The following is a 24,118-nucleotide window of genomic DNA, read 5'->3' on the forward strand; positions in this document are numbered from 1 at the left end:
TACAATTCACTCAAACACTCTCAAAGAACACTCTTCCTTCTTCTTCATCAAAAATTTCGAGATCTAGGAGCTTTCAAGTAGGATTCTCCCTAAGAATCATCATCTAAGGTAAGTTGATGCTTAAATTCGTGATCTAGCTACTTCATTTCATCAAAAATCTCTTCTAAATCTATTCAAACTCGTGATCTTGCATCTTAGAACACATCTAAGCCAAAGATCCACCAAGAAGCTTGCTAGGCTGAGATTTGCATCAAACTTCTTCCATTTTTCTTCTAAACCGAATCCACAAACTCAAGGTGAGTTCATACCCCTCTCTTTTCGGTTTTCATAAGTTTTATGGGGGAGAATACAAGTAAAATGTGTAGATCTATGTGTATGTGTATGCTATGTATGATTCTATGCATGTATGTGTGATTTTATGTGCTTATGTGTTGAATATGTAAACAAAAAGGGAAGAAAACTCGAGATATATGGCATGAGTAAGAAAACAAACAAGAACTAAGGTATATTACACTAAACAAGTCAAGAAAATTACCCTCCAAGATTATGATAAACATATTGTAACATAAAACTAATTTTTGGGCTTAAATTGTCAAATAAACAAAAGTTGAGTTAAAAATTGCCATTCACGGTTTTCTTAAGGGTCAAAAGAGTCAAATCAGTTAAAACAAATGTTTTTATGAATATTATGCTCTTCAAAGGACTTGAAATGTAAATATTAGCTTAATGGGCTAATTTTTGGGCTTTTCGGCCCATTAAGCCCAAAGTTGCCAAAATCATGACTTTCAAAGGGCTGAAATGGTAAATTCTTCAAAACAGGGGATAAAAAGTTAAACAAAACTATTTTAAGGGTTAAAATGCTTTTTTTTTCAAAAAGGATAAAAAATGTAAAGTTTTTGGATTTTGGGCCAAAGTTGTAAAAATTGCTAAAAGTTTGGACTTTAACCGAAAAACACTTTGTTGGAAGGTCTGAAACTGCCAAAGAATAAGTTTTGAGCTAAAAATATCATTTGAACAAGTCTATGATTCAAAAGTGTCAAGAAAATGGTCTAAGGGTTTAAAATGTCTTTTCTTTTGTATAAAGGACTAAAATTGTTATTTTTATTAAAGAAGGGCTGAAAAGGTCAAACCAATATTTTGAACCAATTATTTTATTTTAAGATATTTGAGTCAAAAGAATACAAATTTACAACTTACGAAAACAGAATGAAGAATATGCCTATATTTTTAAAAACATCATTATAAACAACCGAACGGTCTCGTGCCGAACCAAAAATAACAATCGTTCAATCAAACCTTCCAACAATTATGCAATACCTAAAACAAGTAAACATTCAAACTTTGGGCTTGAAAGTTCCAATCATGCTAGTTGGACCTTTGTGATCCATTAACATGACCGTTGGGCCCAAGGGATAATGGTAACCAATGTTATTGGGCCTTCTATGACCCGATTCCATATTAAAGGGACCTTCAATGGCTTTTAAGTGCCATTGGGCCTTAGTGGCCCATTAGCATTGCTAGTAAGGTCCAAGTAATCAAATGTGAAATGGGCCATCGTGTCATTCGTATACCCAACAGCCTAAAATAACTCACGGAAGTAGCAGGATTTTGTATTCCTCTTCTCCTCGTTTGCTAGGCTTATGTGTAATCAAAGTAAACAAATTCAGGTCGTTAATCAATAGTAATCAATGTGGTTTGGATTAAGTGAGTAATAACGGACGACACCTCTATGGGTCGTTCGTAGTTGGTAGTTATAACCAGTCATTACCATGCATGGTTACAACGACTCACAAAAATTTGATAATATCCGACACCACCCGAGTAATCAAGGAAGAGTAATCAAAAATCATTTGTTGTGGCGGTATAGCAATTCGTAAACAAGTATATTTCGCGTTATCAGAAAACATCGGGTTTTTCGAGGAAATCAACACCACTCGCTTGTAATTTCTATAACTATAATACAAAACTCCCTTTTATATACACGTTTTGAAATCATTCATGCATCAACTTATGGATCTTCACACTTTGATAAACTATTACCTTTCAGAAAATATCGGATTTTCTGGGTTTTACAAACTACACAAATCATTTTTATCACAACCTTGCTTATGAACTCACCAACATTTCATATGTTGACGTTTTTCAAAATAACTTGTATTCTCAGGTAACAGGCAAGCTGAAGGGTAATATCAAGTATGTTAGGATATTATGTTTTGAAAACTCTCAAACAATTTAGGGTTGTGGACGTGTAATATTTAAAACAATGTACTGGATGTGAACAATATCAGTTGTAATGTATTGATGCATGGTGATGTTTATGTTATGATTCATGTATATTCATTGTGATGATATTCAATTTAAGTCACGCGAGCCCTCGGACATTTCCGCCGTCTGGTTTTGGGGGTGTGACAGGTTGGTATCAGAGCTCTGTTTATAGTGAACTGGCATATCTAACCACACATTGATATGCAACTATAAACCAAAGAGGGACTAAAACAACTCTGAACAAAACAAAATAAAACACAACGATAAAACATCTTTACTTGTGCGATATAGGAAAAAGAACATAATACCAAATCAAATAAAATAATGCTGACATCTTGGTTAAGTCGGGATTGTTCTTAGTTGTAGTAAGGGGTGGATGTAGCCTGATCAACTACATTTTCTCCGAAGTACAACTATTACATACCTCGGTGAAAACCTAGATGGTCGGTAGACCTAAAAACATACCCCTTTGTTACCAAGAAAAGAACATCAACTCAAATTACATAATAATTAAAACATCTTAGGAATAATGTTAGTACGTTTATATACTCTCGCAGACAGTATGGCCGACTTCCATCACCCCGGAGATCCGGATTTCCCTAATCAGGGAAATAACGGATGGCTGGAGGAGGAACCTGAAGAAGACCCTGAGGAAGGGTCTGAAGAGGAACCTGAGGCGGAAGTCGAGGGCGGACCTGCCGAGCCAGTGGAGGTCCTGGAAGAAGAAGAAGCCGAAGAGGACTTCGAGGAGGAACCTAGCGATGATGATGATTCGGACACAGAGTCTGAAGTCATCAACCCCCCTTACCCGACTAGGGTGCTCGCTCACCGGATGGGCCCGACTGGCCCTACACCCCCCTGGGGTATCGACCTTTGGAGGTGGAGCAGACACCAGGGACAGCGACCTCCATTTGGCATGTCACGCGAGTTCTATGACTTGAGGGAGGGAGGACCAGCTGATCGCGTGCTTTCGGTCATGGTGAGACGATTGCGGAACACTGGCTACCTAGCTCAGAGCACCGTCGATCAGATGCACCAGATGCGGGCTAGAGTTGAGCGTGCAGAACAGGAGACGCGAGAGGTTATCCGAGAGTTCCACATGAGACAGGTGAGATGGGAGACTCGCCTCTGAGATGCGGAACAACAGGTGGCTCGCCTTCAGGGAGCGTCCACTTCTTCAGCACCACCCCCTGACGCATCCCACCACGACTAGGACTAGTCATATCTATCCATAGTATTATGCTTATGTGACCTATGATATGTACCATCGACTCTATGTTTAAGTGATTACACTACTCATAGAGTCGTTACCCTGCCGAACTTGCACCACTAATGTGTGCTCCTTCGAGCAAATTTTCATGTAACAAAAATGCGGATAATATTAATGGAAAATTTTTATGTGTTCTATTGTGATGTTGTTATCTGTTATGATTGTATGTTAACATGTGGAACCACTTAAGTATACACAATACACCCAGTTTTTAGGACCACAATCTCACAAAAATCATAGGCGCTCAACATCTTTCCGTTCCATGACAGAAAGATGCCCCAACGACCAACCCGTGGAAACCCTGGACCAACCCCACCCGAAGTCAACTCAGCTGCATTCCAAGCAGCTGTATCTGCTGCGGTTACTGCAGCCATGGCGCAAATCCACCAAGGGAACAATGGTGGAGTCAATGGGCAAGGGGCTGGAAGTTCGAACAACGGAATAAATCAAGGACCTACCAAGACATGCTCCTACAAGGACTTCGCCAACGCCAAGCCACGAACCTTTAATGGCACGGGTGGAATGATAACCCTAAAGAGATGGATGGAAAAGGTGGAATCGGTATTTGAGATATGTGAATGCCCCGAGGAGGTGAAAGTGAAGTTCGCCGCATGCACATTCGTTGACCAAGCTCTCACTTGGTGGAATGGACATGTAGAGGCCATGACTCTCCCCGTAGCCAACGCTATGCCGTGGGCGGAGTTGAAAGAAATGTTGATGGCTGAGTACTGCCCGCGAGGCGAAATTCAGAAAATGGAGCAAGAGTTATGGAATCTCACTGTCCGAAACTCCGACATAGATGCATACATATCAAGGTTTAGCGAGCTGTCATTGTTGTGCCCTGGCATGATTACTTCAGAGGAAAAGAAAATCGAACGATTCATCTGGGGATTAACCTCCCCAATTCAAGGAAATGTAATAGCTGCAAACCCTGAAACATTCGACAGTGCCAAGAGGTTGGCCAAAAAACTATACGATCACAACAACAAGAAGGGCGAGAAGCCAGTGGAAACTGAGGGCAAGAAGGAGAGTGACAACAAGAAAGGAAAGAACAACAAAAGAAAAGGGCGACAAGGCTCAGAGTCGTCAAAGAAGCAACAGACAGTGACAGTCAATGCTGCAACCACCCAAGTACCCTCGACACCACATGCTCCAGCCTCAGCTAATCCAAGTGCCCCTAGGCAGTATTCTGGGAATCTCCCAAAGTGCAACAAGTGCAATCTCCATCATAATGGTGAATGCAGGGAGATGCATTGTACCAGTTGCAATCGGAAGGGTCACACGGCAAGGTATTGCAGGACCTATCCTCCCCAGAGCCAACAATAAGGAAACAACAACAACAACAACAACAACCACAACAACAGCAACACCAACAACAGCGGCAATAATGCAGGATCAAGCCCCACCTGCTATGGATGTGGAAAGACTGGGGATATCCGTCGAAACTGCCCCAACATCAACAACCCTGGGAACGGAGGAACAGGAAGGGTGCTGGCTATGGGTCAAGGAGAAGCGGTTCAGGATCCCGCTGTTGTTACCGGTACGTTTCTCCTAAACCACACTTATGCATGCATCCTATTTGATACTGGGGCAGAACAAAGTTTTGTGAGTAATAAATTCAAACACTTGTTAAAACAACAACCCCAGAAGCTTAATGAAGCCTTTACGGTGGAAATGGCTAATGGGAAAACATAATCCACTGGGTAAATCTACATCGAATGTACCCTGACCTTGAACCATCACGTCTTTCAAATAAACTTAATGCCTGTTTCCATTAGGAGTTTTGATGTGATTATCGGCATGGATTGGTTAAGCCCCCACCATGTTGAAATTATGTGTCACGAGAAGGCCGTTCGCCTTCGCCTCCCAAATCACGAAACCCTAATTATGTACGGAGACAAACCCAGCACGAACCTTCGTCTTATCTCGTGCATTAAGGCACAAAAGTATTTACGAAAGAAGGACTTGACGTTTCTAGCTCATATAGTGGATAAGTCCAAAGAAGAGATGAATATTCGAAACATCCCTGTGGCTTGCGATTTCCCGAATGTCTTTCTGGAGGATCTTCCAGGGATACCCCCAGAAAGACAAGTCGAGTTCCGAATCGATCTAGTGCCAGGAGCTACTCCTATCGCCAAATCGCCCTACAGATTGGCTCCTGCGGAGATGCAAGAGTTGTCCAGTCAACTCAGCGAGCTTTTGGACAAAGGATTCATCTGACCCAGCTTCTCACCTTGGGGAGCTCCGGTTCTCTTTGTTAAGAAGAAAGACGGTACCTTTAAGATGTGTATTGACTATAGGGAACTTAACAAGCTCACTATCAAAAACCGCTATCCACTTCCGCGAATCGACGATCTATTCGACCAGCTCCAAGGAGCAAGTTACTTCTCTAAGATAGATCTACGATCTGGATACCGCCAACTCAATGTCCGGGAGGAGGATATCCCCAAAACCGCCTTCCGAACTCGTTATGGACATTATGAATTTGTCGTAATGCCCTTCGGTCTAACGAATGCCCCTGCCGCATTCATGGACCTAATGAATCGAATCTGCCGACCATTCCTTGACAACTTTGTCATCGTTTTCATCGACGATATCCTCGTCTATTCTCGAAGCGAAGAAGAACACGGCCGACATCTCCGACAAATCCTGGAAACCCTGCGAACCGAAAAGTTATACGCAAAACTCTCTAAGTGTGAGTTTTGGCTCCGTAGTGTGAACTTTTTAGGTCATGTTGTTAGTCAAGAAGGGATACATGTGGATCCTTCTAAGGTCAAAGCCATTGAAGGATGGGGGATCCCAACAAATGTTAGATATAGTGTCTAAGTCCATAACTTTATTTGGTATGAACTTGACCCGACCCGACATGGTCCATTTGGGTTGCATGGCATTGCAATACTTGGATAGACTAAATGAGAGAATAAGGCACTTATGATTATTAATATATTATAAGTTCTAATATATTAATAATAGTATTATTTAATTAGTATTGATCAAGTATTAATCTAGTATTAATTTGGTGATCAAAATGAGACTAATTAAATATATAGGGTTGATTATGACAATCATCAACTCTTTTATGGTGGATTAATGATCCATGGTTTATGGGTTTGGTTGTAACCATATGGAGCTCCATGGATAGTCCATGGGAGTTACAAACCTATGGGTCATGAGAAATGAAGAGTCATGACAATTAGGGTTTACATTTGTAACTCCTAATTATGACACACTATAAAAGAAACCCTATAGCATGCAAAATGTGCACTAAGTGTTTCTAGAGAGGGCATAACCGATTTTGAGGCTAAGTGACATTCTCTCAAGTTATTCCAAGTTTTGTGGTGTTGTGTGAAGCATTTGAGGCACAACATTTGGGGTTCTAGGCTCACAAAGTCTTGAAGGAATCCAAGCAACAACAAGGTATGTATTTCTACTAGTCTTTATGTTTTATGTAATCCCCATGCCATGCTAGTTAGGAAATAACCTTGAAAAAGAAATTTGCATGTATATAGAGAAAACATAGATTCAAGGTTATTAGGGTTGCATGTACACTTAGGAAGTGTTAGAATGCTCAAAACCCATCAGTGGTATCAGAGCCTAGGATTGTTTTCTGTATACTTGATGCAAAACTGGTTAAAAATCGAAAAATTCTGCACTCTGACGACTGGACTCGCCGAGTTCATGGGGAGGACTCGTCGAGTCCATGAACAAATTCATCCTACTCGTCGAGTAGGATCATGCACTCGACAAGTAGGAGCGTGCTGGGCAGTTTTTTCGAGTTTTGTTGCTGGAAATGGATTAAAATCATTATCCCAATCTATTTTGGACTTGTAAAATCTGTTTTTCAAAATGATAATGATTATGTTAACCCATTTTACATGACTTTTATCAATTTTCAAGTATTGTATATGTTTATATGATTTCTTGAAATTGCTTGACATGAATTTGTGTTCTTATGAGTTTTAGAAGATCATAGGAATTATGTGTAACCTCCATATGTGTTTAATTCATGATCTTAATGGCAATGATGGTGTCCATAACTTGTCCTCAAGTTATGGATAACCAAAAGTCACTTCTTTAAATTGTGATTAAAGAACTAAAGAGGTTTCATAAAATGAATAGTCTTCATTTTTATGAACCATTAAAACTCATAAGTTACAAATTGAAGAGACTTGGAATAGTTTCAAATCTTGCCCTCAAGTTTTGGAATTTGAAAAGTCTTACACTTTAATACTTTAATTCCAAATTAAACCTTAGATTTTTAAAAAGTTTAAAAATCAACACTTATACTATTATTATAATTTTATTATATAGATATGTACAAGAATATGTCATTCTTACCGCACGTAGGCCTCATTCACGAAGCCGGTCTATAAGGGGGGTATAAGGTTGTTGCCTATAAAATGGTGACTTAATGGGTGTCCACTCTCACCCACCGCTTCCTTGATCGGTGGAGGGTCGTTAGCCGAACGGGTAGGATACGACTTTAAATACTCATTAAAAGTATAATGAATTATAAAGTAACTATACATTATAAATTCCCAATCTTAGTTACTTTAGGAAAATGTGAAATTGGTGCTAGCCCATAAAATTACACTTTGTACCTTACCAAGACGTTAGTGGAGCGTGTGTGGTTAACCGGCACACTAACATGGACTAGTAAGTGTGGCAAAGGGTAACTTGACTTTATTATAGATCGGTGGAGCGTGTGTGGTTAACCGGCACATCGATTAGGTAATATTGTTGAGGGTACCAAGTCAATTTGTATGGTTATTCACACCTTGTTTGTGATCCTCGGCATCCCAGTCACAAACTTGAGAGGGCACAATCGAGATTCAAACATGCCATTGAAAAGTTCAATGTATCTCAAAAGATCTAGGAGTTTCAAAACCAATAAAACCTAATAATAAAATATTTCGTTCTTATGGTGGAAGTTGGTAAATCGTCATTTACCTACCTTCAAATATTTTATAGTGTGGATTACGGCATCCCTCTTCCAACTATAAATAGTTTGTTGGATCCTAGCCTTAATATTTCATTTGGGTGAATTATTAAGGATTCTTAATCTAATGAAACTTGTCTTTCAGATGTCTTCCAACAATGCTTCTGGCTTAAACCCAACAGGCTCCTTTTCCCTTATGAACTTGTGTGGTAAGGTCATCTTTGATGGATCCAATTTCAATGAGTGGATCAGAAACATCAGAATGATTACCCGCTATGAGGACAAAGAATATATCCTTGATAGGGAGCTTAAGGTTGTGGATGAAGCCACTGCTACTCCTGAAGAGTTTGCGGAGTTTGTTGCACATGAAAAGGATACTACTAAAGTAGCATGCATCATGATGGCCACCATGACTCCCGAACTTCAAAAATCCTATGAAGATTTCTACCCCTATGAGATGCAACTGGATCTGATGGAAAGGTACCATCAGAGCGCGCGTCAGGAGAGGTATGAAATCATCTCCTCCATGATAACCGCAAGGATGAAGGATGGTGAACCCATCACCGGTCAATTGCAGAAGATGCAAAGGTTCGTTGACCGGTTGCTGAAGCTAAATGTTGACTTCCCTGAGGAAATGGCGATTGACATCATTCTCGATTCCTTACCTCCAAGTTATGATCAGTTTCGTATGACTTATCACATGAACAAGGAGGAAGTCACACTTAGCAAACTTCAAGGACTCTTAAGGACAACTGAAAATGGCCTTAAGGGTAAAGCGGTTGCTACTTCTACTCCTTCAATAGCCCCTGTTCTGGCTATTGGGCAGGGAAAGGGTAAGAAGAGGAAAAGCCCTTCAAAGGGTACCAAGGGTAAGACTCTTGATGGTTCCTCTTCAAGTGGGACAAAGAAAGGTCCCATTACTCCTTCTTCAAACCCAAAGGAAGCACAGTGCTTCTATTGCCAGGATAAGGGACACTTCAAGCGAAGCTGCCCCAAATATCTGCAAGATGTAAAGGATGGGAAGGTTAAACCCACCCATGCAGGTATTTACACAATATTGTCTAACAACTCATCTAATGCTAATTCTTGGGTGCTTGATACAGGTTGTGGTATTCACATTTGTACTGATTTGCAGGCACTAAGAAGAAGTGAGCAAGTGGAGCACGGGAAGATAAACTTAATCATGGGCAACAGGAAAGTATCATCTGTTACCAAGATAGGAGTTTATTCTTTATTGCTTAATAATGGGTTAATGTTAGATTTGAATAAGTGTTGTTACTCGCCCGAAATGGCGAGAAATATTATTTCTTTTCATGGCTTGTACAAACAAGGTTTTTCATTTTCATTTGATAATAAAAATGGTGCTATTAATGTTTATTACAATGATGTATTTTACTTTAAAGCATTACCTTGTGATGGTGTATATGAAGCTGCGAATGTTGTAGACAATCTAGGAAATAATGTGTTGTGTATTGATTCTTCAGATAGCTTGGATAAAGCATCCTTGTGGCATTATCGTCTTGGACATGTTAACAAGAAGCGCATAGGCCAACTCCAAAAGGCTGGAGTCTTGGAATCATTTGACCTCAAGTCAGATGATAGTTGCGAATCTTGTTTACTTGAAAAAATGACAAAGTCACCCTTCACAGGTACTTGTGATAGGGGTGAAGGTTTGTTGGACCTTGTACACACGGATGTGTGTGGGCCCTTCAGAGTTGCTACAAAGGATGCTAATCGCTATTATGTGACTTTCACTGATGATTACAGTAGATATGGATATATTTACTTAATCAAGCATAAGTCAGAAACCTTTGAAAAGTTCAAAGAGTTTAAGTAGGAAGTTGAGAATCAATTGGGCAGGAACATCAAGATGCTCCGATCCGATCGGGGAGGAGAGTATCTTAGCATTGAGTTCCTTGACTATCTTAAGGAATGTGGGATTGTCTCACAGTTGACACCTCCCAGGACACCACAGTTGAATGGTGTGGCTGAGAGGCGCAATCGAACCTTGCTGGATATGGTTCGTTCCATAATGAGTCGAGCTTCGTTACCAATCTCTTTCTGGGGGTATGCTTTAGAGACTGCCGCACATATCCTTAATCTAGTCCCTACTAAAAAGGTTGCCAAAACACCTCACGAGATGTGGACTGGGAAAGTTCCCAATTTGGAACACATCAAGATTTGGGGTTGTGAAGCTTTTGTGAGGCGTGAGACTCATGATAAGCTTGAACCTCGAAGCGAGAGGTGTATTTTCATCGGCTACCCACAGAGATCCTTTGGTTACCTCTTCCACAGACCCAGTGATAATGTGGTCTTTGTAGCAAGAAGAGGAGTCTTTCGTGAGAGAGAATTTATAAGCCAAGGGGACAATGGGAGGCAAATTGACCTTGAAGAGCTTCAAGAGTCAAGCGGTGAAGGAACCTCAGATACTATCGATCAACCTGAGGAGGAAACTCCTGTTGAGCCGATAGATGAGTCTGTACCTCCAAGACGTTCCACCAGGGTGAGGAACACACCTGATTTTTATTATGGTTATCACATCACCACTGAAGGTGATACATTTATTAGTGATAGTACACTAATAGATTTGGATGAACCTAATAATTATAGGGAACCATGGCAGGCCCTGAGTCTGCTAAATAGAAGGAGGCTATGGACAGCGAGATTCAGTCCATATATGACAATAAAGTGTGGAACTTGGTTGACAATGTACCAGGTCGTAAGACAGTTGGGTGCAAATGGATCTTCAAGAAGAAGACCGGCATGGATGGGAAAGTACACACTTATAAAGCACGACTGGTTGCGAAGGGCTTTACTCAAACTCCGGGAGTTGACTATGATGAGACCTTCTCACCAGTAGCTAAGATTAAGTCTATTAGAGTGTTGTTAGCCATAGTTGCATTTCATGATTATGAAATATGGCAAATGGATGTCAAAACTGCTTTCCTTAATGGGAAGTTGGCTGAGGATGTTTACATGGCTCAGCCAGAGGGTTTTGTCGATCCAAAATACCCTAATAGAGTGTGTAAGCTTGAGAAATCCATTTATGGATTGAAATAAGCGTCTCGCAGATGGAATCTTTGCTTTGATGAGAACGTCAGAGAGTTTGGCTTCTCTAGGAGTGAGGATGAGTCCTGTGTGTATGTTAGGGCTAGTGGGAGTATAGTCAGCTTTTTGGTGTTGTATGTGGATGACATACTTCTCATAGGAAATGACATCCCAACTTTGCAAGAGGTTAAGTCTTGGCTTGGGAAGTGTTTCGCTATGAAGGACCTTGGGGAAGCTGCCTATATCCTAGGGATAAGGATATTAAGAGACATGAGTAAGAGACTAATTGGACTTAGTCAGAGTACTTATGTGGATAAGGTACTGAAGAGGTTCAGTATGCAAGATTCCAAGAAAGGAGAATTACCAATCCAGAGTAATGCCAAGCTGAGTAAGACTCAGAGTCCGAGTACAGAGGCTGAGATAGCTGAAATGAGTCATATACCATATGCTTCCGCTGTGGGCTCGATCATGTATGCTATGACTTGTACTCGCCCTGATGTGGCCTTTGCTTTGAGCATGGTCAGTAGATATCAAGGGAACCCTGACAAGGCACACTGGACAGCGGTAAAGAACATTCTCAAGTATCTGTGGAGGACTAAGGACTGGGTCCTTACCCTCGGGGCAGTGATGACTTGAGAGTGGAAGGATATAGTGATGCTAGCTTTCAGACTGATAGGGATAATTTCCGTTCTCAGTCAGGCTGGGTCTTTATCCTAAATGGAGGGGCAATTACTTGGAAAAGTTCCAAGCAGGAGACAGTAGCTGATTCAACTTGTGAATCAGAGTACATAGCAGCAAGCGAGGCAGCAAAAGAGGCGATATGGCTAAAGAACTTCATCGGAGACCTTGGAGTTGTACCAGCTATAAAGGAGCCAATGGAAATTTTCTGTGACAGCGAAAATGCGGTTGCTTTGGCTAAAGAACCAAGAGATCACGGGAGATCTAGGCACATTGACAGAAAATACCATTTCATCAGACATAGAATAGAAGAAGGAGTCCTCGTGGCAAAGAGGGTATCATCAGATGAGAACTCGGCAGATCCCCTCATGAAGGGACTGAGCGGGGTTAAGCATTTACAGCATGTGAGGCGCATTGGGCTGAAGGATGATATTAGTTTCAATAATTAGATTCCTGAAACTTGTAAAATGTAATTGACATTTGATGATAAATAAAAGTTGTTATTTATTTATGAGTAAGGTGTTACTATCTTGTGTTGATTGTTTACTATGTTTCAATTTTGCATGTTTTTACTTCCAGAATAATTATGTTATTATTCAAACCATCCACAGTCAGTCAAACTTTGGAAGTAAGTATTGATTTAAGACTGTCATGAATTTGGCTTGTATGATTTGTCTAAAGTGCTTTAGACAATGCAATGGTTGCTACAACATTCATGAGTACTCATAAGGGCTGAGTATTGGATCCAACCCACGCTCACTTGCATCACTTCATGGAATTTATCTCGAGTGATCGTGAGACGGTAATATCATATGAATCTTCAAACCTAGAGATATGAGTTGTTGACTATGAGTTGGTTATTCATTGATTGTACGAAAACGCATTGGTAACTCGATGTTATAAAACGTGCCTTTGTGAATAATTCAACAAGTAGTTAGTACAAGCATATCAGTCGAATTTTATCTGTTCCTTCTAGAAATAGAAGCGATATCTGGGCCCCTCGATGATTTGGTTTTGACTTATGTACCGGGCCCGGTCAGAACCTAATTGATGTGTTCAATTTAGTTCTATGTCGAAACAAATCAGAGATCGAGAAACAAATGTTGGACAATAAGTAAGACCATGTTCCATGTGTTTGTCCGGCTGATATCATGAGAACAGAGGATTATATGATCACTTATCTTAAATGGCGTATCATCATCATCTCAGTTCCGAGAGACTTTGAAAGAGCTACGATTGCTAGCTGGATTTTGAAGTCATATTTGCAAATATAGTTATTAGACTTATCCAAGTGGGAGACTGTTGGATATAGTGTCTAAGTCCATAACTTTATTTGGTATGAACTTGACCCGACCCGGCATGGTCCATTTGGGTTGCATGGCAGTGCAATACTTGGATAGACTAAATGAGAGAATAAGGCACTTATGATTATTAATATATTATAAGTTCTAATATATTAATAATAGTATTATTTAATTAGTATTGATCAAGTATTAATCTAGTATTAATTTGGTGATCAAAATGAGACTAATTAAATATATAGGGTTGATTATGACAATCATCAATTCTTTTATGATGGATTAATGATCCATGGTTTATGGGTTTGGTTGTAATCATATGGAGCTCCATGGATAGTCCATGGGAGTTACAAACCCATGGGTCATGAGAAATGAAGAGTCATGACAATTAGGGTTTACATTTGTAACTCCTAATTATGACACACTATAAAAGAAACCCTATAGCATGCAAAATGTGCACTAAGTGTTTCTAGAGAGTGCATAACCGATTTTGAGGCTAAGTGACATTCTCTCAAGTTATTCCAAGTTTTGTGGTGTTGTGTGAAGCATTTGAGGCACAACATTTGGGGTGCTAGGCTCACAAAGTCTTGAAGGAATCCAAGCAACAACAAGGTATGTATTTCTACTAGTCTTTATGTTTTATGTAATCCCCATGCCATGCTAGTTAGGAAATAACCTTGAAAAAGAAATTTGCATGTATATATAGAAAACATAGATTCAAGGTTATTAGGGTTGCATGTACACTTAGGAAGTGTTAGAATGCTCAAAACCCATCAACAACACCCACAGAAATTCGCCAATTTTTAGGCCTCGCAGGCTACTACAGTAGATTCATTCAGAACTTTTCCAAAACAGCCAAGCCACTTACCTCGCTTACACAAAAGGGCGTACCTTTTGAATGGACAAATAAACAAGAAGCTGCATTCCGAACTCTGAAGCAAGCACTCTGCAGTGCGCCGGTGCTATCACTACCAGAAGGAACATAAGACTTTGTAGTTTACTGTGATGCGTCGAATCAGGGTTTGGGATGTGTACTCATGCAGCGTGGAAATGTGATAGCTTATGCGTCCCGACAACTAAAGACACATGAAGTGAACTATACCACCCATGACATGGAATTAGGAGCTGTGGTCTTCGCCCTGAAAATTTGGAGGCACTACCTTTATGGTACCAAGTGCACCATTTTCACCGACCACAAGAGTCTCCAGCACATCTTAAATCAAAAGGAGTTAAACATGAGGCAACGAAGATGGGTTGAATTGCTGAACGATTACGAGTGCGAAATCAAGTACCACCCAGGCAAAGCTAACGTAGTAGTTGATGCCTTGAGTCGGAAGGATTACTCGAATCGTCGTTTGAAGACTCTCTCAATAACCATCCAATCTCACCTGACCTCACAAATCAGAGCAGCCCAGTCGGATGCCATGAAGGCAAAAAATAGGACGAGCGAAGCACTACGTGGAATGGAAAAGAATTTCGAAGTGAAGGAGGACGGAGCATATTACTTCGTGAACCGCATTTGGGTCCCTAAACTTGGGGGATTCAGAGAAGTAGTCATGAATGAATCCCACAAGATGTGATACTCCATCCATCCGGGTTCAGATAAAATGTACTTGGATGTCAAGCAACATTATTGGTGGCCTAACATGAAGGCAGAGATTGCCACTTACGTTAGCAAGTGCCTCACATGTGCTAAAGTAAAAGTGGAATATCAAAAGCCCTCGGGATTACTACAGCAACCAGTAATTCCCGAGTGGAAATGGGAAAGGATTACTATGGACTTTGTGACCAAGCTACCCAAGACGACTGATGGTTTGGATACCATATGGGTAATAGTTGATAGATTGACAAAATCCGCTCATTTCCTGCCAATAAAAGAATCATACAAGATGGAACGTCTGACAAGGACCTATATCAAGGAAATCGTGAGACTCCATGGAGTGCCAATATCTATTATCTCAGATAGAGATAGTAGGTTTACTTCACGCTTTTGGCAATCCCTTCAGAAAGCTATGGGAACACAACTTGACATGAGCACTGCCTACCACCCACAAACGGATGGTCAAAGCAAACGAACCATTCAAACCCTTGAAGATATGCTTCGCGCATGTGTGATAGACTTTGGAAAGTCGTGGGATATCCACTTGCCTTTGATCGAATTCTCGTACAATAACAGTTATCACTCAAGCATCAAAGTCGCTCCTTTCGAGGCATTGTATGGGCGTAAATGTAGATCACCGTTGTGTTGGGCAGAGGTAGGGGACACCCAGTTAGAAAAAGGACAAACATCAGACAATGCACTAACGGGACCAGAAATCATACGCGAGACGACCGAGAAGATAATTCAAATCAGAGCCCGACTGCAATCATCACGAGACAGACAAAAGAGCTACGCCGATAAGCGGCGAAACCCTTGGAATTCAGAGTCGGGGATAGGGTGTTATTAAAGGTCTCTCCTTGGAAAGGGGTGATTCGTTTTGGGAAACGGGGAAAGCTAAACCCTCGATACATTGGGCCCTTCGAGATTCTTGCCCGAATCGGTCCAGTGGCTTATAGACTGCAGCTACCCGCTGAGCTCAGCAATGTACACCCCGTGTTCCATGTTTCCAATTTAAAGAAATGCTTATTCGACGAAACTCTCGTCATTCCATTAGAAGAAATCGAAATCAACGAGAATCTCCTGTTCATCGAAGAACCAGTCGAAATCATGGACCAGAATTCACATGGGAACGTGAATACCAAATGAAGCAGAAGTACCCACACCTATTCTCGCATTCTCAAATCTAGCTTTCAAAAGAATTTCGGGACGAAATTCCCTCTAACGGGGGGATGATGTCACAACTAGGAATTTTGATGCTTTGTAACAACAACAATGATAACATTTGTGAACCAAAAATGTGAAAGCATGTATGATGCTTATTCAATAACAACAAACTTCCATCAAACACTTTATACAAGCACTGCAAATAGTCAACAAAGAATTGGAAACCCTAGAAACCCCGGTTTAAGTCCATTTTGGATTAGGATTTTCTTATTTGGGCCTAATGGACCAATAAGCTTCCAATTTGACTATTTTGGGCTTAGAACTCCTATATGGACTCTAATTAGACCCACTTTCATTTATTTTAACATTTTGGGCCATAATGGGCCCAGAATGAAATAAAATACCCTAAGGGGGCCATAACAAATCTAATTAACTTAAAAAGGCCATAAGCCTCATACTTTGATGTAAATTGGGCCCATATCTTGGACTTAAGCACAAAAAGCCCAATTTCTTTTCTTCCTTCCCCTTCTCTCGGCCCAACTACACAAACGGGGGGAAGAGTTGACTTTTTACTTGCCACCTCACAATTGTACATGGGGTATCCATGCACCCTTCCCATATTTCCAAGCATCCATCACTTCACACTCTCTTCTCCTATCTCTTTTCTTCTTCAGCCGAGAACCACAAAGGGAAAGACACACACACACACACAATTCACTCAAACACTCTCAAAGAACACTCTTCCTTCTTATTCATCAAAAATTTCGAGATCTAGGAGCTTTCAAGTAGGATTCTCCCTAAGAGCCATCATCTAAGGTAAGTTGATGCTTAAATTCATGATCTAGCTACTTCATTTCATCAAAAATCTCTTCTAAATCTATTCAAACTCGTGATCTTGCATCTTAGAACACATCTAAGCCAAAGATCCACCAAGAAGCTTGTTAGGCCGAGATTTGCATCAAACTTCTTCCATTTTTCTTCTAAACCGAATCCACAAACTCAAGGTGAGTTCATAACCCTCTCTTTTCGGTTTTCATAAGTTTTATGGGGGAGAATACAAGTAAAATGTGTAGATCTATGTGTATGTGTATGCTATGTATGATTCTATGCATGTATGTGTGATTTTATGTGCTTATGTGTTGAATATGTAAACAAAAAGGGAAGAAAACTCGAGATTTATGGCATGAGTAAGAAAACAAACAAGAACTAAGGTATATTACACTAAACAAGTCAAGAAAATTACCCTCCATGATTATGATAAACATATTGTAACATAAAACTAATTTTTGGGCTTAAATTGTCAAATAAACAAAAGTTGAGTTAAAAATTGCCATTCACGGTTTTCTTAAGGGTCAAAAGAGTCAAATCAGTTAAAACAAATGTTTTTATGAATATTATGCTCTTCAAAGGACTTGAAATGTAAATATTAGCTTAATGGGCTAATTTTTGGGCTTTTCGGCCCATTAAGCCCAAAGTTGCCAAAATCATGACTTTCAAAGGGCTGAAATGGTAAATTCTTCAAAACAGGGGATAAAAAGTTAAATAAAACTATTTCAAGGGTTAAAATGCTTTTCTTTTCTAAAAAGGATCAAAAATGTAAAGTTTTTGGATTTTGGGCCAAAGTTGTAAAAATTACGAAAAGTTTTGACTTTAACCGAAAAACACTTTGCTGGAAGGTCTGAAACTGCCAAAGAATAAGTTTTGAGCTAAAAATATCATTTGAACAAGTCTATGATTCAAAAGTGTCAAGAAAATGGTCTAAGGGTTTAAAATGTCTTTTCTTTTGTATAAAGGACTAAAATTGTTATTTTTATTAAAGAAGGGCTGAAAAGGTCAAACCAATATTTTGAACCAATTATTTTATTTTAAGATATTTGAGTCAAAAGAATACAAATTTACAACTTACGAAAACAGAATGAAGAATATGCCTATATTTTTAAAAACATCATTATAAACAACCGAACGGTCTCGTGCCGAACCAAAAATAACAATCGTTCAATCAAACCTTCCAACAATTATGCAATACCTAAAACAAGTAAACATTCAAACTTTGGGCTTGAAAGTTCCAATCATGCTAGTTGGACCTTTGTGATCCATTAACATGACCGTTGGGCCCAAGGGATAATGGTAACCAATGTTATTGGGCCTTCTATGACCCGATTCCATATTAAAGGGACCTTCAATGGCTTTTAAGTGCCATTGGGCCTTAGTGGCCCATTAGCATTGCTAGTAAGGTCCAAGTAATCAAATGCGAAATGGGCCATCGTGTCCTTCGTATACCCAACAGCCTAAAATAACTCACGGAAGTAGCAGGACTTTGTATTCCTCTTCTCCTCGTTTGCTAGGCTTATGTGTAATCAAAGTAAACAAATTCAGGTCGTTAATCAATAGTAATCAAGGTGGTTTGGATTAAGTGAGTAATAACGGACGACACCTCTATGGGTCGTTCGTAGTTGGTAGTTATAACCAGTCATTACCATGCATGGTTACAACGACTCACAAAAATTTGATAATATCCGACACCACCCGAGTAATCAAGGAAGAGTAATCAAAAATCATTTGTTGTGGCGGTATAGCAATTCGTAAACAAGTATATTTCGCGTTATCAGAAAACATCGGGTTTTTCGAGGAAATCAACACCACTCGCTTGTAATTTCTATAACTATAATACAAAACTCCCTTTTATATACACGTTTTGAAATCATTCATGCATCAACTTATGGATCTTCACACTTTGATAAACTATTACCTTTCAGAAAATATCGGATTTTCTGGGTTTTACAAACTACACAAATCATTTTTATCACAACCTTGCTTATGAACTCACCAACATTTCATATGTTGACGTTTTTCAAAATAACTTGTATTCTCAGGTAACAGGTAAGCTGAAGGGTAATATCAAGTATGTTAGGATATTGTGTTTTGAAAACTCTCAAACAATTTAGGGTTGTGGACGTGTAATATTTAAAACAATGTACTGGATGTGAACAATATCAGTTGTAATGTATTGATGCATGGTGATGTTTATGTTATGATTCATGTATATTCATTGTGATGATATTCAATTTAAGTCACGCGAGCCTCGGACGTTTCCGCCGTCTGGTTTCGGGGGTGTGACACATAAACATCAAATTCAAACATTGTATTTTGGTCGATTTCAAAGTATTTTTTCCTTATAAAAATTAAAATATGATTTTTCAGGCTACATCCAATCACATATATATATCTTTCGATCAAATAAATTATTACAAAAAAAAAAAACATGTTATGAACAAAAATATAATATTAGTTTCATAATTTGCTAAAGGTTAACACTAATAAATAATAATGAACTTTCACAAATCTTGCATTTTGGTCACTACATCCAACTAACAAATGAAATTTGGTTTAGAGGATTGATTCAAGAAGTGCATCCATGACTTCTTGTAGCTGAATTTTGGGAAATGTTAAGACCTACTGAGATATGAAGGAATAGTTTGTGAGGCTACGGTTGGTTTCTATAGGGCAATACAAATTCAAAATCGTTAGCACATATCTTTCCTACCTGCTTCAATTATCAAATTTAGATCAAACTTGTCAAAATCAAATTATAAAAAAAAAACAAATATGTAACCTAACAATCAAACAACATATTTTTCATTGAAATAAATATCATAAATCTACAATTTACACTTTATATATTATTCTTGAATTATATATTACCTTTTCATCTTTAATGGTCACTAACACCTCTTTCTGCCTTATTGTTGTGACACACATCTATATCGAAAATAAGAGAAAGAACTATAGAGAAGAGTGTTTGACAGAGTGATACTTCATTGAAAACGCAGCAAAATTCTTCATAAAGCCGCTAGGATTCTTCTATAGACCGCTAGAAGGTCTATATAGTGGCATCCATGATAACGCACCACTTAAAATAACAGTTTGGTAGAAAGTAGCTAGTTCTATTAAAATCCACAGCAAAATTAGAATGAATACAACCAGATATAAATCATGTAGCAAGAAATATGAAAGCATTTAAAAATCAAACTGCTAAAAGTTCCAGAAAATATCAGAAATAAGATCTTACTGATGATAGGCATAACAAAATGGTGGAAACAGATTTAGGGTTCCCTCTTCAGGGCTTCAAAGCATCCACTATTTAGGTTTATGATGATTTTCAAGGCACGACTCGTTTAGGGTGTCAAATCATCCCCTGTTCTTGGAATTTATTTGGTGTCGATCAAGCTATAGCCATAGAGGCGTACCAAGGTTTAACCCTCATCGATGACGGTGACATAAAAATCCAAATTCCTTGATGGCGGGGATGGCTTCTGTACAATCTAATTTCATGACCTGTAAACATAAACAAGTATACACAATTAGAGAGCTAGGGATGGTTTCTTGGTAATCATATTCAAAAGCTCGAAATTGAGAAATCTGAAAAGAATATATGAGAAATCAAAATAAAATTAAATAAATGACAGAAAGATGTTTTTACCAGTTTACCAATTTTTCTTCATTTGAAGATGAAAACTTAAAACGGGTTTTAGAGTATTGGACAAATCTGCAACAAAAGGTGGAGCGACAAATAACTTCAGACCTAGGGTTTCTTAATGGAGGTGTGCAATGTTGGCAACGAAGGATAGTGCGGTGGTGAATCACGGAGGCCGACGATGGTGATAGTGAGGATGGATCTCGTGTCGATAATGGGAGGCGGTAGGTTTTACGCAAAGAGTTTGAAGAGACTGACGAAAAAGATGTTCTTAGAAATTCAAAAAAATCGATATTAAACACGGATTTAAAGGCCGGAGGGCAAATTTGGAAGTTCACTTAGTAAATTTCTAAACTAAAAAGATGACACGTGGACAAAATGGTTTCTTTTATTAGAGTTAGGATTTCGAATGAAAGATAATGTCCTCTTGTTATAAAACAAGGATAACGCTTTTTACATAGAAATTCATTTAAGCGTAGTTTTTTTTATCTTTGCATTTTTTTTTTGTCTTTTGTAATATTGCGGAATAAACTATAGACCATATGTTCTCTTCTTGCGAGTTTCCCTCCAAGATTTGGGCATAGCATAGATGATTAGATGGTGCGATATTGGTTGGATTAGGATCAAAGTCAACTATTGGGCTTGGACTATGGTGTGATATTGAGCATAGATGTGGTGTGATATTGGGTCGCAGTCAACTGTAAAGGAGTTGATAACAAACTACAACTGATTATGTAAACGATGAAGAACAATATGGACGAGAAGAAGACAGAAGGATGCTCCTTTATATTGGTAACGAGGGACAATCTTCAGTTTAGTTAAACGTTGTATTTATACAAGATATATACAAGTATATGGGCCTAATCTACACATACACAAAAAGGGCCAAGACCAATTACATACATGGACTAGGCAAATCTACATACACTAACATCCCCTATCGTTTTTTGACTTGTGCACCAACCATGGTTCTATTCAAAGGGCTAAGTATAACCATTTCAAACGCCTCATAATCCTGCACCAACCATGGTTCTATTCAACAGGCTAATTCTAATCTCGCCCCTTTTCACCTTTTCGGCTATCCATTTGTGTGGATGGTTGAAAGTTTCAAAGTGGAGTCTTGTGCCATTTTTTAAACTTGGGTTAATTAATAATTGTAAATATAAAATGTGATACTTTTTAATACGAAAATGGGCTCTAACACATATCAACAGGGGTAAACACCCCCATGCAGTATAACTTAAATCCGCTAATGCTTCATTAGAATTCACCGATGTCTATGATCGAAAACTTGTTTCGGTTCAAATCAAAATTTTATTTAATTTTTGTTAACATAGAAGACAGAATTGGCCCATTAGCTCAGTTGGTTAGAGCGTCGTGCTAATAACGCGAAGGTCGCAGGTTCGAAACCTGCATGGGCCATTTTTTGAACCTTACTTTTCGGTCATTATTGAGCCGGCCAATTTAATTTGGTTTTACATTGATGATGATATAGCTTTTCTGAATTTACTTTTTTTTTTCATTTTTATAAACAAATAGTTTATTGAAGACAATTCAAATTATTTTGGTATTACAATAGCAATCTAATTTTATAACAAATTTGTTAAAAAAGTTATATGGGTATACAGTTGAACTTGTAATATTGCCGATTTGTTTGACCAATTCAATATTTAATGTTCTTACTATATCATTTATTTATAATTTATAAATTGATTAAAACTAACAAGTAACCTCTCTAACTTTATATATTCATCTTTGTCCATAGATATCGATTCATTTTTTTTTATACTGAAGCACGCGGTAGTGAATTAATATTTTTTTTTTACATCTATCTTATTTATATTGATGTCATGACAATCGTTTACATTTTACGTTGTATACGTTTATCAAGTTCCGGAAATATGTTACAGTAGAGTCATGATACATAGATATAATGGGTTAACGTATAATGCTTACAAAAGAAATAGGAACTTTATGTTATTTTGATTGGGTTTTCGGTTATTTATATGAACAAACAAGATTGTTAATCTGGTAGTTAGAATTGCATAAGGGAAGTTATTATTCAGTATTATATCATAACAAAAGTAAAAAAATTATAATGTTTGTTATGGTTTAATATTATGTTTTTTTATGATTCAACATGGAATTATCATGTGATTTAATATTATAAATTATGAAACTATATAAATTGTTTGGGCTCAATACATAAATCCGTTGCACTTTCCTCATTGACAACTTTATACAAAGGTTCGATTGAAAGGGGCTTGTAGATTGAATTTTTTTTTTCTTGTTGTTTATACTATGTCTCCGATTGTACGGTTTACCATGTTTTTTTATACTATGTCTCATTCATATTTGTGGGTCTTTCACTTGTAAGCAGGTGCCAAATTCCTTGTTAGTTCAACAATACCCTCATTTTGTTATGTCATAGCTAAAATTGTTCCCAGGAGTGGCTCGACCATTTCGAGGGCTCTAAGCGAACAAAAAATATGGGACCCTTTGAATAATGGAAAACTAGAAAATAAGTGAAACAAATACCGTTTGGTGTTGAGGATTTGAACAATTGAGAATCAAGATAGAAGAATAAAAGATAAATGTGGTGTTTCAGTTTTCAAAATCGCACTAATGTGCCGCATGAGTTTCGTCTTCAAAAATCAAGATCGCTCACTGTGATGTGGCCTATTGGACAATTAGTAACGGGTAATTTATATTTGAGATATATTAATATTGAGTTAAGTTCGGAGAATAAGAAGCCCTATAGAATTGCTGGCCCTAAGCTTTAGCTTGAAAAATATAAGGTTGAGTCGTCTCTGATTGTTCCTCATGGTAGACTACTCGATTGACATTGGAGGAGTCATTTATATTTGAGATATATTAATATTGAGTTAAGTTCGGAGAATAAGAAGCCCTATAGAATTGCTGGCCCTAAGCTTTAGCTTGAAAAATATAAGGCTGAGTCGTCTCTGATTGTTCCTCATGGTAGACTACTCGATTGACATTGGAGGAGTCATTTATTCGGTAGGTTGTTACTTACGATCACTAAATAATGCCTTACACAACTAGATAAAATCCTCCGTATACACATGTGTCCTTTTACAAGATTAGATGCCTTCATTATACGCACTTAAGACTTTGAGTGCATAAAATTATCACAATGTAGAAAACTAGAAAATTGGGTAATATCACCGATGCATAATTATGTATTATTTCCACAACTAAGCAAAATCATCCCACTTGAGTGCTTTGGAAATAGGTAAAATTCGACTAAGAGAGTAGAGACAATATAACTATGTCAAGGTTTACTTTGTGTCGTATGTTTTTGATAGTTCACTCATATTATTGATTCAAGAACAACGAATCCATGATATTTGATTCTTTTATC

The 24,118-nt window shown here is 38.4% G+C and overlaps 1 non-coding gene across 1 annotated transcript; it reads left to right on the forward strand.

Moving 5' to 3' along the window:
- The first annotated feature begins 22,084 nt into the window (after positions 1–22,084).
- Positions 22,085–22,158, forward strand: TRNAI-AAU (transfer RNA isoleucine (anticodon AAU)). The gene has a single exon. It is a non-coding gene; the product is annotated as a tRNA-Ile (tRNA).
- The last annotated feature ends 1,960 nt before the right edge of the window (positions 22,159–24,118 follow it).

Source organism: Lactuca virosa, chromosome 2, assembly GCF_052849685.1.
Source record: "Lactuca virosa cultivar CGN04683 chromosome 2, Lactuca_virosa_CGN04683_v6, whole genome shotgun sequence".
NCBI classification, from domain to species: domain Eukaryota; kingdom Viridiplantae; phylum Streptophyta; class Magnoliopsida; order Asterales; family Asteraceae; genus Lactuca; species Lactuca virosa.